Below are 16,100 nucleotides of genomic sequence, written 5' to 3' on the forward strand. Positions count from 1 at the left end.
AAATTTTTTACTATCAAGGATTCCTTTGAAAGAAAGTTTCTTGGGGCGCCTGGGTAGCTTAGTTGTTAAGTGTCTGCCTTCGGCTCAGGTTATGATCCCAGGGTCCTGGGATCAAGCCCTGCATCGGGCTCCCTGCTCAGCAGGAAGCCTGCTTTCTCCCTCTCCCACTCCCCCCGATTGTATTCCCTCTCTCGCTGTCTCTCTCTCTCCATCAAATAAATAAATAAAATCTTAAAAAAAAAAAAAGAAAGTTTCTCTATTGACCCACATTTTGATAGATTTTCACTACTAAGTAAATGGTTTTTTATTACATAATACCTTATTTCCCCACTTTTATTAATGAAAGACCTGCATCTGATTATTAGAAATTCTGATTAGCCGGTGCTAAGTTAACTTGATCATGTCAGCTAAAGCAGAGAAAATTGCAATGCTACGGGGATATTTTAGTTAACCTTATTATAAAAGAGTTCTCTCGAAATCACCTGGTGTTTGAAAAGAAATAACAGATTTCCAAGCTCCATACCAAACACTCTGAAATATCATCTTTTGGCTTAGGACATAGGAACCTTATTTGTAATAAGCCCTGTCCTCATTCTTCAGGTGGTTCACATCTCATGTTTCTTGAACCATCCTTTGAGAAGCACTGCACTGTAAATTTTGAGATATTGAAAATCGCTCCCAGACCTCCCTCTGAACTGACTTTACAGATCTGGTGACTTCAGGCCAAGAACCTCTGGAAGGGTGGATAATTGCAAACTCAATTTAGCTGTTCAGCCTTAGGCACTACTTGGGTTGAAGCTCAAGAAGCTATGACTAAGCTGACCTTTTGTCATATCTCTTTTCCTCCCTGTTTATTTAAGTTACCATCTTAACTGGCCCTTGAAGTCAAAAGTGCTTTTGTTCTCTGCATGAATGGTTTGATTCACATCACAGGAATATAGCTTCAAAGAAAGAAAAGTCTCTTACCTTCGGATAATCTCTCCCTCCCCCTGCAAATGCCACAAGCCAGCTAAATTGGGATTTTAAAGGTTTTCTGTTTTAAATATTTCAGAGTCCTCAGATTACTGCTCTTTATTTCCTCCTTGGAAGAAAGAAGGACAAAAGAACTAACTCCCACTTAGAGTATTTTTAATAAAGGTGATTTCTTCCACATAATATTGTATTTAAGGTGGTGATTCACAAACTGGGAGCTTAAAATGCACAGCTTCTTGGGGCCACCTCCAGAGTGTGATTCAGGAGGTGTGGGAGGAGGCCTGGGAACTTGTATTTTGATTAGGCAGGTCTCTGAATCAACACTTTAATGAATGAACCCCAACAGATCACTTGCCCAAGGTTGAATGACCAAGAAGTGACAAAATCTGACCAGGAAGACTGTGTTCTCTCTACCATCTTATGCTGCTGGAAATAAAAAGGGCAGGAAAGAATCAAAGGCAGTCTGAGCTACTTGGCCTTTCTTGAACCAAAGATTCCTTCATTCACCTGTCCCCTCTACCTCACCCCCTCTCCATTCAGTTCATATTTCAGCTGCACTGAATTTCTCATGGTACCTGATCATGCATGACTGTTTTTGTCTTCCTGCTTTTGTGCATATTGTTCTTTCAGTCTAGAATTCTTGTGTCTAGCTTTCTTCTCCCTGCTGAACTCAGGACTCCATTAAAATGTCAATTCCTCGTGAAGCCTTCCGAACACCTCAGGCTGAATAGATCCTTCCCTTCTCTGTACCCAATAGATTTTTGTACATGCTAGTATTTTGGTGCTGAGAAACTGGTGTATATTCTATCACCTGTAATTTATTTAAAATACTTCCTTTTTTTAATACTTCCTCATGGACAGTGTAATATGTCTATGAGCAATTTAGTAATGAGGTCTATATCCTAGGGCCAATTAGATGAATTATCCCATCAGGCACCACCTCAAGAAGTGGCAACAACCAGATTTGAATAACAGATACTTTCATTTTTAGAGCCTGATCATTTGGGGAACACTGAGCAAAAATTACAAATACTAGCTTTCAATGAAATGCATTTTATTTTATTTAATTTTTTTTTTTTTTAAAGATTTTATTTATTTGAGAGAGAGAGAATGAGAGACAGAGAGCAGGAGAGGGAGGAGGGTCAGAGGGAGAAGCAGACTGCCTGCTGAGCAGGGAGCCCGATGCGGGACTCGATCCCGAGACTCCAGGATCATGACCTGAGCCGAAGGCAGTTGCTTAACCAACTGAGCCACCCAGGCACCCAATGAAATGCATTTTAAATAAAAATATAAATATATTAAATGTGATGCTGATACATATGCTCTATGGAATTTTTATATTTCCCTCCCCAAAAAACCCACTATGTAATTGATTTATCATCCTATTTCATACAGTCTGAACAAAGGCAGCTTTAAGAATAGCTGCTGAGAATGCGTGATACACTCATTTGCAATAGTGGTGTTCATTTTTCAACACTGTCGAGAAAATTCATCTAAAGAAATTATAAGCCTAAAGAGCTCCTGCATTGGCTATTTGTCATTAAAAGCATTCCCCACAATGAATAGGCATTACAGGTTGTTAAGCATCTCCAGGAACATTGCTCACTGAAATTTGTTGGAAAGATGATTGAATGTTATTTAAGTAGAATTTTACATGCAATAAATGGTACATTTGCAGACTGCTGAGAAAATTGATGAAAAGGATAATGTTCTGTTTTGGACTCTAAACAAAAGGCAATCACTTAGTAGGACCAGTTTGAATAATGTGAAAGAAACAGTGCCTAGAAACTCTCCTGCTGAAAGATTGGACCTCAGGCTGAAATAACTGCTTTTGCATTAAAAAGATCTATAGCTTGGCATAAACAGAGCCCGAAAGGGTATCATGAACAGAATCCATTTCTGGACTACCCAGAGCTTGATTCCTCATGAGCCCACTTTCTTTTCTGGGCCTTGCCTTTATTATGGGCTGCATTTCAACTTCCTTCTAAGCTCACAGCCGCACATTCTGGCCAACCTATAAAGTGTCCTCCTCAGCAAAGATTTTAAGTGATTTAAAGAGGGATCGTTAATGAAGCTTAGAGAATGTTATTGGTTTTCAGGACTAGCCATGCAGTGCTCCAGTGTGGAGTTGTCAGTAAGACTCTGTGTTTTGTTGGTAATGGGGATGAAGGAATTTTGATGATGGTTCTTTTACGTAGAGGTCATCAGTTTTTTTCTGTAAAGGTCCAAATAGTAAATATTTTAGTATTTGTGGGACGTATGGTGTCTGTCATAATGCAACTCTGCCTGAAACAGCCTGAGAGCAGCCACTGACCGTCTGTAAACAAATGAACACAGGTGTGTTCCAGCTCTTCATCAAGGGACCAAAATCATGGCCGAACAAGCCCCACACAGAAGTCTTAGATCGTGCATACATATTTACAAGAAATAACTATTATCTCACAGATGATGATTTCTAATTTCATGTTACTTGTATTTTATCTTTGCATCATAAATTGAATGGCCAGTATTAAACTTGAAGCTCCCTCATTTTTCCTCTTGTGCCTTCCTCTCTAGCCTTCTGTGTTTCTGTCACTACTTCCTAACCTTTAATATTGAATCAGATTAGATTGGTCCCCCTAGGAGATGGAGCCTTTGGAATGTGCCTGTGAACTGTTGTGTAGTTGCTACACCAAGCCAAAGCCAAGAGGACAGGCACATTTAATTTCTAACTAGCTTCATGGATATCAGGTGTTGGTACCATTAACTATTCTGGTTTTTTCCCTTTCCCCAAGCCCTAGGATTTTTATACAGGGGAAACCAGAAGGCTTAGAAAGGAAGTCAATTAAAAAACAAAACAAAACAAAAACACTCTAAAGCACATTGCACCTGAGGGATGTCAGGTAGGAAAATGACATCCACTGATTAATAGGTAGTAGTTCCCTTAATTAACTTCAGTGAACAGATTTACTCACTGTAACTGACACTCTCCATTCCCTCTGTGAAAGAGACTCCCTGATTTTCACACCTCAGAGAATGTTTGGGCTAGCAGGCTACCTTCTGGTATGTTTCAGTCATCTGGTAAGTTTTTCAGAATCCTGTTTCCTAGGCCCACTGTAGACCACTTAAATCTGAATCGTTCAGGGTGGGACTCAAGTGATATTCCAATGTGCCACCAAGGCCGGGAACCACTGCTGGAGTTGCTCAGAGTGTGGTCCGTGCCCAGCAGCAGCAGCGGCATCTCAGAATTTAGAACTATGGACTCTGCCCCACCCCAGACCTGCTGAAGCAGAATCTGCATTTTAATGGGATCTCTAGGTAATTCGCCTCCACGTGAGAGTTGAGAAGTCCTGCTCTGGCAGGTCCAGGCACTTTTGTCACCACCTGCTAGTACCATGCATACCAAGGGTGAGCTGTCTTTGTTCCCAAATCTGCTTATCCAGTTATAATTGTAATTATATGAACATCATATAACTAATGAGTTCCATTAGTTATATGATTAGTGCACAAAGATAATTGTTGCTGTGAAAACAAAATGGAATATTTTGAGACAGTATAGGTTGAGTATAAAATTACCTATCAAATGAAGCTTGAGATAACCTGTAAAAATTGAGGGGAAAATTCGCAAAATTCTAGATTGACTGTGTAGTCATCTTGCTTCATGATTGCTGTGCCAGTTTAAAAAAATAAAAGGGTACATTCTGGACCCTGAGTTCTGGAGGTGGTTCATACAAGAAGGATTACTTGACACTTTAATCATTGGCAGATCCAAAGTCAAAGAAAAGACCCTTCCTATACATTAACACAGGTAAACGAATATCTTAAATTGAAACATAAAAGATTCAAAATATGTACATTTTCCGATGTTCCATCTTAATTGGTTTTTGGATTAAATTCACTAACTACTGCCCCAGATCACATTGCATAAGAAAGTTTTTACTGTTGACACTCAACTGATGAATCAACCAGCTTGCCTACTTCCCATTTTCATGGTCCAACTGGTCTTGCTCCCTAAGAGTGGTTTCTGGACTTTTGAATTTCACTGACATGGAAAATTTCAGAAGTATTTTGGAGAACTCACATAGAGTTGCCACTACTTATTAGACCAGTTAAGGAGGAAAATGCAGCCCTATCGTGTATTATCCACGATTTCAGGAGAGAAAAGATATTAACAAGTTAGAAGGACACAATCTCAGGATGAAAGAGAAATCCTCAAATGGCATAAAATTAGCTTTGTGGAAATGAATTAATTTTTAAAAAATTATCTCATTTTACCATGAAATGTCAAAACCCACCACAGCTCTGCTGATAATCATATGGGAACCTGCTGTATGGTGCTAGAAAGTGATAGAAGCGTGGGCTGGTTGCAGTTTACTCTTTACCATGATGCTCCCCTAATGTCGTCTCCTGACACAGGTAAGCCCGTCCTCTTTTGTGCCATGGATACCACTGTTAGCACTTACTTCACTCTATTGTAGCTCTTAGTTATCTGTTTATCTTCACCCCTGGATTGTGAACTGGGACACTTGCACTATGTATCTCTTATGCACAACACAGTACCTGATACATAGTGGTGAGGCAATGCATATTTGCTCGATGAATAAATGCAGTGGGTCTGCTTCATACACATTTACATCACAGGGAAATGGAACTCACTGCAAGATATATATTATTCTACCCCTCTAAGACTCTTGTTGAACATTTTTGCTGAATTGCCAATATCGTGGTAATATATGTCAGCAAATAAACATTGTAGGATTGGCCATAGTTGATTGTGTTTTTTGAGTACTTCTCTATTATGAATCCATTTACTGTAGTATATTTAATTAATATTGATTTTCAGACTGAGGGAATTTCAGGATAAAAAAAATTAACTGTTTTATTACATTGTATTTTCATTAAGTTGTAAAGAAATGGAAGTACTCTTTTCTTTTGAAAATAAGATATTAAAGGAATAATTAATATCCCAAGTTGGTTCTTTGAAGAATAATTCCCTCCTGTATTTGAAATTATGTAGTTATCTGTTGTCTTTTCATTAAACATCAATAACTAAATGCCAATAAGGCATGTTCATTATAATTAATTACAGTTCCCTTATCTGGATGTTCTATTTATAAATTTGAACTTCAGACACCACATATATATGATCTTTTTTTTTGAAATAGGATAACACTCAGGACTGATACTTCCAGTACTTTTATGTTCATCTTCATGTGATCCAAAAATAATGCAATTTGAATTATTTATTAACATTTTTATTGCATTGATTATACTATTAACCTGTTAGCTAACATTCCATCCTTCTTATGTGAAAATTGCTCTTCTGGTTTGTTGTGACTCAAATATGAGAACATTCTGTTGGCATGCTATCTAGCCATGTTCTCTGTTTAGATTCCCTTTGTGACCATTGGAATAGAGTGACTGCTAAATGAGGGTTGCAGCTATGACCATGAAGGAGAATAAGCCAACTGGTGCTTGTGGGGATGGAGCCCAGGATTGCCCTATTTAGCACTACACTTTGACTCTGCTAGCGGATTCCACAGTTAGATCAAGAGTATGGCCACTGCTTTGAACAGTTAGGAATTTCCCACATGAAGATAACTCATAATGGACTTCTTGGTATCTAAATATTCTCCCTTTTATTTGAAATTGGGAAGTATATTGACTCAATACTTGGTTTTAAATAAGAGTTACCTTTCTTTAGATTAGAAAAATAATTCTGAAAATGCAAGGCTAGATTTCTTGCTCTCTCTCTTTTGAGACCTTTTAGATCATAACTTCTGATGCAGGAAACCAATATTTTTCACACGTAAACTATGTGGGATAAATGGGTATGTTTTTCTGCTGTAGTCAAAGATGTCATTATGGAAATATCATTTAGTGAATCAAGCTGCCATGATGTAGGGGATAAGCTGAGTCAGGAGCAGGTTGTTTTGCAACATTAGTGAAGACAGAGATATCCGCCATTTAAAGCAATCTGTCTGGGCCATGTCATCAGGGAGGGGCTGATGGAATAGGGACAGGGATCCTAGCCCAAGAGTGGTTGATGCATAAAGTACATTTGGAATAACAGCTGCTTAAAAAAAAGAGCCTGGTGATGGGTATTAAAGAGGGCACGTTCTGCATGGAGCACTGGGTGTTATACGCAAACAATGAATCATGGAACACTACATCAAAAACTAATGATGTAATTAATGTAGGTTGATTAATGTAACATAATAATAATTAAAAAAATTGAAAAAAAAAAGATGCTGCATATTGAAGTCTTATAATAATCTAATTCAAGCTTATTGCAGCTTTATTCCCCCTGAAGTAAAATATTTCATTTTTTGGATAACTGGGGATCTACAGGGGTGAGGATTCTACACATGAGAGGAGAATGACATCATGTACTTGAATTACTTATTTATTCAGTACCTACACCCAAGGGTCAGGCATTATGCTTAATGATTAGGGTATAAGATAAAAGGCAGAAAAGATACCCACCCCCATGGAACTTACTGCTCTTCTCTGATTTGATCATGGAGGTCAACAAATACACAGATAAATTAAAAAAATTCTGTAGTTACAGACTGTGATTAAGTCCTGAGAAGGGGATAGAAACCAACACAGGGATTAGAGGTTTGTGTTGACATTAGTGCAAATCTTTCCTAACGCTGAGCACCCTGGGGCAAGATCAGGATCTGGGGTCCCTAGGGCTGCTTCTAAGACACTGAAAAGGAGACATTACCTTGCTCATCTGGTTGCTACAGCTCAGAGAGTTGTCCAGAGGCAAGCTGAACTTTCAAAAATGTTCTTCCTTTGTCATCTGCTTAAAGAAGCAAATTTGAATTTTCTAAGCCATTCGGTATCTCGTGAAGCTTTTCCTAATAATTGTTTCAAATGGCCCAAGGGTAAAGTTTCTGTCAATGTTCTTACTACAGCCATAATAGTGCTCAACTGTCACCTTAATGACTTTATGTCCTGCAAAGTTTAATGGAAAATGTGCCACTTCGATGAAACCAAAGAAAGCTGAAAATGGGATATAGGAAATAACACTTGTTACTATGGTGATGGCATCTCTTTGGTAGTTGAAGAAAATCATTTAATAAAGTTATAAAATCTTAGTAAATGTTGGACAGCTTTATGGAAATGTAATAAACTGAAATCATATATCAAAAAGCACTAAACCTCATTTTACATTTATGGCACACAGCAAAATTATAATGCGAACGAGTACTAAATGACCTATAAATGTGAAACACATAGTTAAGCATGGGATATGTCAGCCAGAGTCTCTGTGGCTTTTCTGTGCAATATGTTCAAGTTAAATGCAATTGTAAGGAGAAACGTCTGCCTTTTTCTAGTCCTCTGTATATTTTGGTGCTTTTTCTGGGCTGGAAAGGTAGAACAAAAAAACATATCCATTTGCTTGCAGATAATCAGGCAAGATATCAAGAGAAATGAGCAAGTCTGTGTCCTTGGATATGCATTTAACAAGGTAAATACTGATAATGTTGTTAGGCTGATAGTGTTACTGCTCAGCCTGTTCCAAAATGTAATTGCTTTTTGTGTTGCATGCCACATCCTCTAGTTTGTGAGGGAACTATTGATTTTATTCATAAGACAGAGCTATTGTTTTGTGTTTTTCTAGACATCACCATAAGAAGCTGAGTTTGAAGGTGTTTTGAATAATATGTCCTGGGATATAAAAGCTTTTCTATTTGTAGGGAGCATTTTATCTTACAAAGAAACAGGTTTCTCCTCAGCAGCGGGTCTAGATTTCCTGCAGAAGGAAACTAAAAGGGACAGAGTCTTCCTACAGTGCAAAGAGGAGGCATTACCATCTAAGAAATTGAAAGTGCTTATTTTTTACTGTGTAATTCAGCCAATTGCTCTGGGATAATCAGAGGGAGGGATACACTGCTTATTCATAAGATGGCCAAACAACCAAGTGAACGAGTCCATCAGTTACCACATTCTCAAAATGCAAAACAACAGAACTGACTGATGGTTTTCATAGAGTCAGCCAATGAACTAAAACAAAGCCATCAATCTAGGAGCTCTATAGTCAAACCTTGGGCTCTAGTCTTATTTTTCATGGTTCATCCTCAGGTTTGGTGTAAGTACCTCATACGCAGCTTTGAAGCTTTCCATGCTCTGTTTCTTTGGTTCCTATGCTTGAGGAGTTCTCAATTATTCTGGATTCGATTTCTCAAGATGGCTCTCACACACCCTGCGGTTTCTCCTCTTTCCAGTTCTCCAGGGACATTGCTTAGTGCATATTCCTCAACTCCTTTTAGGACTCTTTTGGATTCATAACTTGCTTAAAGGGATCTATTACAAAGAAGAATTGAGACCAGGTTTCTTGAAGAGTATTCTTAGGTGAGTTGTTGGTTTGGCAGGAGATGAATGAAGACAAAGGCTTATAATAAAATTAAGTGTAAAACATTCTGAATAAGCGTTTTACCTTTTGTTAGAATATATAATTTGAAGTGAGAAGTGGTGGTAGATGAGGCTGCACAAGTAGTAATAACGGGAACACTGGTAGAACGCTTTTATATGCCAGGCACAAAGTGGTTTACATGACCCATCCCGCTGAATTTTTTTCTTGTTTTACTTTTTTTTTATTGAGATACAATTGACATATAACATTGTATTAGTTTTAGATGTACAACATAATGGTTTGATACATGTATTTATTGCAAAATGATTACCACAATAAGTTAACATCTATCACCACACATAGTTATGCCTTTTTTTCTTGTAATGAGAACTTTTAGCGACTTTCAAATATATGATATTGTATTGTTAGCCAGAGTCACCATGCTGCACATGCCATTCCAAAGATGTGGTATCTTTGACCACTCTCATCTCATTTAATCTTTACAAGCTTTAAGGTAAGTATTATTATTATGCATACTTTGCAGACTAGGCATGGCATAGAGAGAATAAATAACTTGTTCAAGGTCACATAACAACTAAGTGGCAGGACTAGGACTCAAACTCAAGTCTCTTTGAATCTAAGTCCAGTGATTTAACCATTACCCTATATTGAGGTAATTCTGGTCTGGGTGTAGCTCTGTACAGCAATCCCTTCTAAAGGAAACAGAATGCTGTAATTGATATCCATCATAAAACTGAAACTTAGAACATTTGGCATCACTAAGTCCCAGGAAGGTGGTGCAATGCACACCAGAGCTTTCCTTGGAGGCATTTGGGAGAGCTAATGCAGGGGCCACAACAGAGACATCAGGGCATTGATGGTCAGCCCAGCTCAACACCAAGTTAGAACAGTGAGTTTTGGAAATAAAGCTATGGATCAGGGGCTACAATGTCAGTGTAGATCAAGATAAAGCTAAGGTGAATAAAAAAGGTTAATTCAGACTGAATATTGCAAAGTCAGAATTCTGGCTGATGTGTTGTTTAGTCTACTTCAGTTGGGTCAGGATCAGCACCTTAAAGGAAGCTGACTAAATGAAAGGATTGGGGAGGGGGAGGAAGAGGGAGAGAGAGAAAGTGAGGGAGGAAGGAAGAAAGGAAGAGAGAAAAGAAGGAAAGAAGTTATAGTTGAAAAAAGGAAAGAAGGGAGGAAGTTGTATATGATGTATTCTCATTGTAAAAAATTTAGAGCATTTAGGGAAATTTATTTTTTAAAAGATTTTATTTATTTATTTGAGAGAGAGAGAGAATGAGAGGTGGGGAGAGGCAGAGGGAGAGAGAGAGAGAAGCAGACTCCCTGCTGAGCAGGGAGCCTGACATGGGGTTCAATCCCAGGACCCAGAGATCATAACCTGAGCTGAAGGCAGACGCTTAACTGACTGAACCACCCAGGTGCCCCAAAGGGAAATTGAAAAAACGAAATAAAGAAAAAGAAAATTGACCATAGCTCCTACCTTCTAAAGAAAACCACAGTTAACACTTTGGTATATTTCCTTCCAGTCTTTTTTGCCTCTAGGTAAAAGAGTTACATACTTTTACACAGATATGCCAAATTATATATACAGTTTAGTGTCCAGCCTCTTTCTTTTAATATAACATAAGCGTATTCTATGTTACCGTAATTCTTGGTAAACATTATTTTAATGTCTACGTGATATTTTATCACTTTAGTGTAGAGTTATTTACTTTTTCCTTTATTAGACTTTAGAAGATTAGGATTGAAAAGTTTTTAGCTATCATTCTCTGCTGTTTATTGCTTTTTCCTGTCCAATTTAGGACTCTTTTCTCTTAGAGACCTTCAAGGTGGAATTTGTGGGTTAAAGGTTAAATATTAGTTTAACCCTTGCCAAATTGTTTTCACTTCCTGCAGCAGTGTTTCAGGGTACATTTTTCACTACATTATCATCAGCATTGAATACTCTCATAAAAAAAAGGACAAAAACAAAAATTAGGCAGAAAATGGCAATGTATCATTTGAAAAATTGCATGTCCTTGATTCCCAATAAACTGGATATTTTCCTATAAGATGATTAGTCATTTGCATATCCTCTTTTTGTGAATTTTCTATACACATCCCTAGCTCATTCATTTTTTGAGATCTTCCCCTTTCTTACTGTGAAATATATATTGTACATCAGAAGAGTATATAAAACATACACACAGTTTAGAGAAAAATTATATAGTAAACTCCTATGCAACCACAGCCCAAGTTAAGAAATAGTATGTAAAATGTTGTCTCCGCCCCCAAGATGCATGTGCCCCACCTTCACCACCTTCTTCTCTCTTGTGTCCCATTTACACCCAGCCCTCTACCCTGGCCCTAGTAAACACAATCCTTACTTTGACTAATCATTCCCTTGCTTTTCTTAATATTTTTATTACCCATGTAGGCATTTATAAACAACTGAGTTTAATTGCATCTATTTTTGAACTTTATATGGATAGAATCCGACTCTGAACTCTTGGGACCACCCACTTGTTCAACATTTCATATGTGAGATTTATTCATGTTGCCGGGTGGAGTTGTAGTGTATCACAGTGTTATTATATCCATTTATTACAGCAACTTCAAAAATGATAGCAAGTTTCTTCTATCATATTTGAGGCAAATATGTTTTTTTTGATTCCTTATAATTTTGGTTATATTTCAACATACAGACATTTTAGACAGGTTTGCACAGTAAAATCCATTGATCTTTTCCTTTATGAATTCTTTCATTCTTTTGAAACCTAGAAACTCCCTCCCCTACAGGGTGTTGATAAATATTTACTCTTAATTTAGCTCTTTCATGCTTTGATGTCTTTTTTTGAAAAAAAGAAAACAAATTTAATGCTTTAATCCACATGTATTTATTTGGTTTATGATATGATCTGACATCTAGATTGATTTTTCCTCCAAATAGGTAACTACTTATTGAGTAATCCTTTCCCAACATAGATTTGTGCTTCTTTCTTTGTTTAGCAGGGATGAAGCAGAGCTGGATTTGTAGATGAAAGGTAAAAAAGCAAGCGTGTCCAGATGTGGTGTTGGACAGAGCGGGAGTGATTTACTGTCCAAGGGAGTTAAAAGAGGGCTTCTTAGAAAAGGTGAAGATTGGGCTTTGTTTTACATGGTCAGTGGGAGCCTACTGGGGAAACAGTGGGGGGTGGGGAAGGGTGGATGAACATTTTAGGCAGAGGAAACTGACAGTGCAAAGTAGTTTATGATTATAAACTTGAGCAACTCTGGACTCAGACAAATCTGGCTCTTCAACTTACAGGATCTATGGTCTCCAGCAACTTACTTAACCATTCTGTACCTTAGTTTACTCATCTATAAAATGGGGATAAATAGGTACAACATCATAGGATTATCATAAGTGATTATAAGATAATACATGTAGTTAACATAGTACTCGATATATTCTAAGCACTCAATAAATATTTGCTGCTAATATTACTTAAATATTAGGTATCACTGTATCCCTACTGCTTACCACTAGGGGTGAGGGTATGTCAGACAATCAGTATGTGTTTGTTGAGTGAATGAATAAGGAACAGAAATTTTACACACCATGATATCCTCAGGAATACAGAAGTAGTTTGATTTGTTTGAATAAAATTTGTGAAGAAGTAGGTGAAGTGGAGACCAAATCATGTAGGAAGGGCATAGAATATCGTTCCAGGGAGCTTGATCTTTATTATGTAGGCAGTAGGGAGACACTGGATGGTTGTAAGCAGAAGAGCAATGGGGGTATAATCGCGAGCTGGATGTTGTAAGCAGAAGAACAGTGGGGGTATAACTGCAAGAAAACAATTACTTTAGGGTCATGGAGGCCAGTTGGGACTTTTAAAATCTCTAAACCCATATCTTCTGCCTCCTACAAAACACTGGGAAGAAGAGATTTTAATTTTATCTTTGCCTGGGAGTATTCAAAGAGGGAGACACTGTGTCCCTAAATAAACTACTTCAGGCTTCAGTAGACCTTGTTCTGTAAGGTCTTATATAGGATCTTCTTTATTTGTAACTCAATTCCCTGTGTGGTTCTGCATTAAAATTTTCTAGTTGACCCCTAATATCTGTATTCTCCTCTTCCTTGGTAACTGAACCCACACTTTTTTGCTGGGCATTTGGCTATCTGGAATAAGGACTACCTTTCCCAGCTCCTGGGAAGGAGCTTTTGGCCTGCTGTGACCATGTGACTGGCCAATGGAATGTTAACAGAAGTATGTGCGGTTTCCAGGGTCTTTTCATAAAGGGAAGGGACATGCCTTTTTTTCTGCTGGGTAGAGTGCAGACATGATGTCTGGAGGTTAAGCAGCCATTTTAGACAATGAAGTGGAGGCCACGCATTACAGAGGGTAAAGCTGCCTGCTAGCCATGGCCTGTCTTCCCCCAAAACTCTATTTAGAAATGCACTTCTCTCACTGTTACTTTGTCACCTATGTCATATGCAGCTGCATCCATAAGATGGGTATTAACAAATACCCATTCACAAATATTTACTCTTAACCATTAGACAACAAATGCACTATTCCCCTCTCTCTGTATAAAAAAAGCCTTTTCAAATAATAGGCAAGGGTTACCAGATTCCTCCTCTATCTTCCTGTTAAGTTCTGCAAAGCAACTTTTTGATCTTTTTCACTCAGATCACTTTTTTTCTTCCTGATTTGCAGTGGTTTTGTTTTTTTGTTTTTGTTTTTTGTTTTTTTTTTGGCTTCCTGAAATATTTTGATGTTCTTCCCTTAGGTATTCCCCAAAATGGGATTAATTCTGTGTAGGATGAAGTATTGCTTGCTACTGCCTTCAATGAAGAAGAATTTTATTTCTTAATTCCGGAATGGTATTGGCATGTTTCAATTATTTCCCAAGTGAACATTATAGTTGCTAAGAAAATAAGGTTGTACTTTCCCATGGCTAATTTGTTCATTTCTCACTTGCATGTGTTCAATGTCAGTAAGTTATATCCTGGTCTGGAGAGTTACCCAGAACTTGGTTCCTTGTTGTGTACACAAAAGACAAAGTATAATAATAATATTGTGGGTAGGGCCAGGGAGAAAGCTGCCAAGGCTGGACAAGATACACTGATAGTTTGGCTTATTAGCTCTGGTATGTAACTCAGTAAAGTGATTTTTTTTTTAAATGTGTGTAAATTGATGTCTTATTGTTCTGATCAGATAATTTTCATTTCAGTAGGAATTGCAATTCAAAAATGAGTTTAGGTAATAAATAGCAAATAGCAAATGATTGCAGTTCAGAGAAGTAACCATTTACCTATTCATTGCTTTTCCAGGAATGGAACAAGAATCACAGATTCTATTAAGGTGGATTGTTTGGAATATAATTCAGCCATTAAAAATGAGGAAATCCCACCATTTTTCAACAACATGGATGAACCTTGAGGGCATCATGCTAAATGAAATAAGTCAGAGAAGGACAAATCCTGTATGATCTTACTTATATGTGGAATCTAAAAACACAAATGAAAAACCAAACTCATAAAAAGGGAGATCAGATCTGTGGTTATCAGAGGTGGAAAGTGGAGGGAAGGGGAATTGGAGGAAGGTCAAAAAGTACAAACTTCCAGCTATAAGATAGAGAAGTACTAGGGCTAGAATGTATGACATAATGACTATAGTTAACACTGATGTGTGATAGGAAAGTTGTTAAGAGAGCAGATCCTAAGAGTTCTTATAACAAGGAAAAAAAATTCTTTTTCTTTTTCTTTTTATTGTATCTGTATGAGATGATGGGTGCTAACTAAACTTATTGCAGTAATCAGTTCACAATATATGTAAGTTAAACATTATGTGGTATACTTTAAACTTATACAGTGATGCATGTCAGTTATATCTCCATAAAATTGGGGGTGGGGTGGAGGAAAGATGTCCAACAATAACAAAATGGATTATTTAATTGAGTGAGTGTGAATGTTGTGCTTTGCTTGCTGATTTCTTTTTCTAGATTGGATTATTTATTTGATTTTTGTGCCCACTGGACAGGATTTTTTTTAAGCCTCAGAACTGATGCTGGTTCCCCTCAGTAGGTAAGTGGAAAGATAACTGAAGAGTCAGAGAGGTGTAGACTGGAATAAAACACACCTGATGCAAAGCCCACTTCTACAACTTACAAACCTCCTGACCTTGAGAAATCTATTTGAGATCTCTGGGTCTTCATTTCATTATCTGTAAAATGGAAAAAGTGGCCTCTTCTCCCCAGTATTGTTTTAATAATTTGTCTTACTTCAGGGTTACTGAAGGATATGGGCAACTCACAAAACAACTGGCCATATGGTACCTACTGATCGTACTGTACCTGGGCCATAGTAAACACTTTCCAAGTACTTGTTGAATAAAGTAATGGAAAATACATGTATACATCTGTATACTTTCTGTTTACTTTCCCTTGGGCTTCAGTTCCCACAAAACAAATACACCCGGGGTGGGGGGGCACTTAATGGCCATGTTGTTAAAGGAAGAGTTGGGGAATAGAGAGAGGGATTAGGTGTGAGGCAGGATGTTTGTGTGTGTGTGTGTGTGTGTGTGTGTAAAAATCCCAAGCCCATCATAGACTTCCGGTTTGCTTTGGTATTTCACTCACTTAAGGAAATGTAAACAGAGTGCTCTGTCTGGATATTATGACTTTTAAAAGCTATCCACCTATTTCAGGTATCACGTGGTTTATACTTTTGACATTGGCTCTCCCCCACTGAGAGAGATAAATGCTCTCAGGTGCAACATTAGCGCAT

Source organism: Phoca vitulina, unplaced genomic scaffold (genome assembly GCF_004348235.1).
Source record: "Phoca vitulina isolate PV1807 unplaced genomic scaffold, GSC_HSeal_1.0 scaffold76, whole genome shotgun sequence".
NCBI classification, from domain to species: Eukaryota; Metazoa; Chordata; class Mammalia; order Carnivora; family Phocidae; genus Phoca; species Phoca vitulina.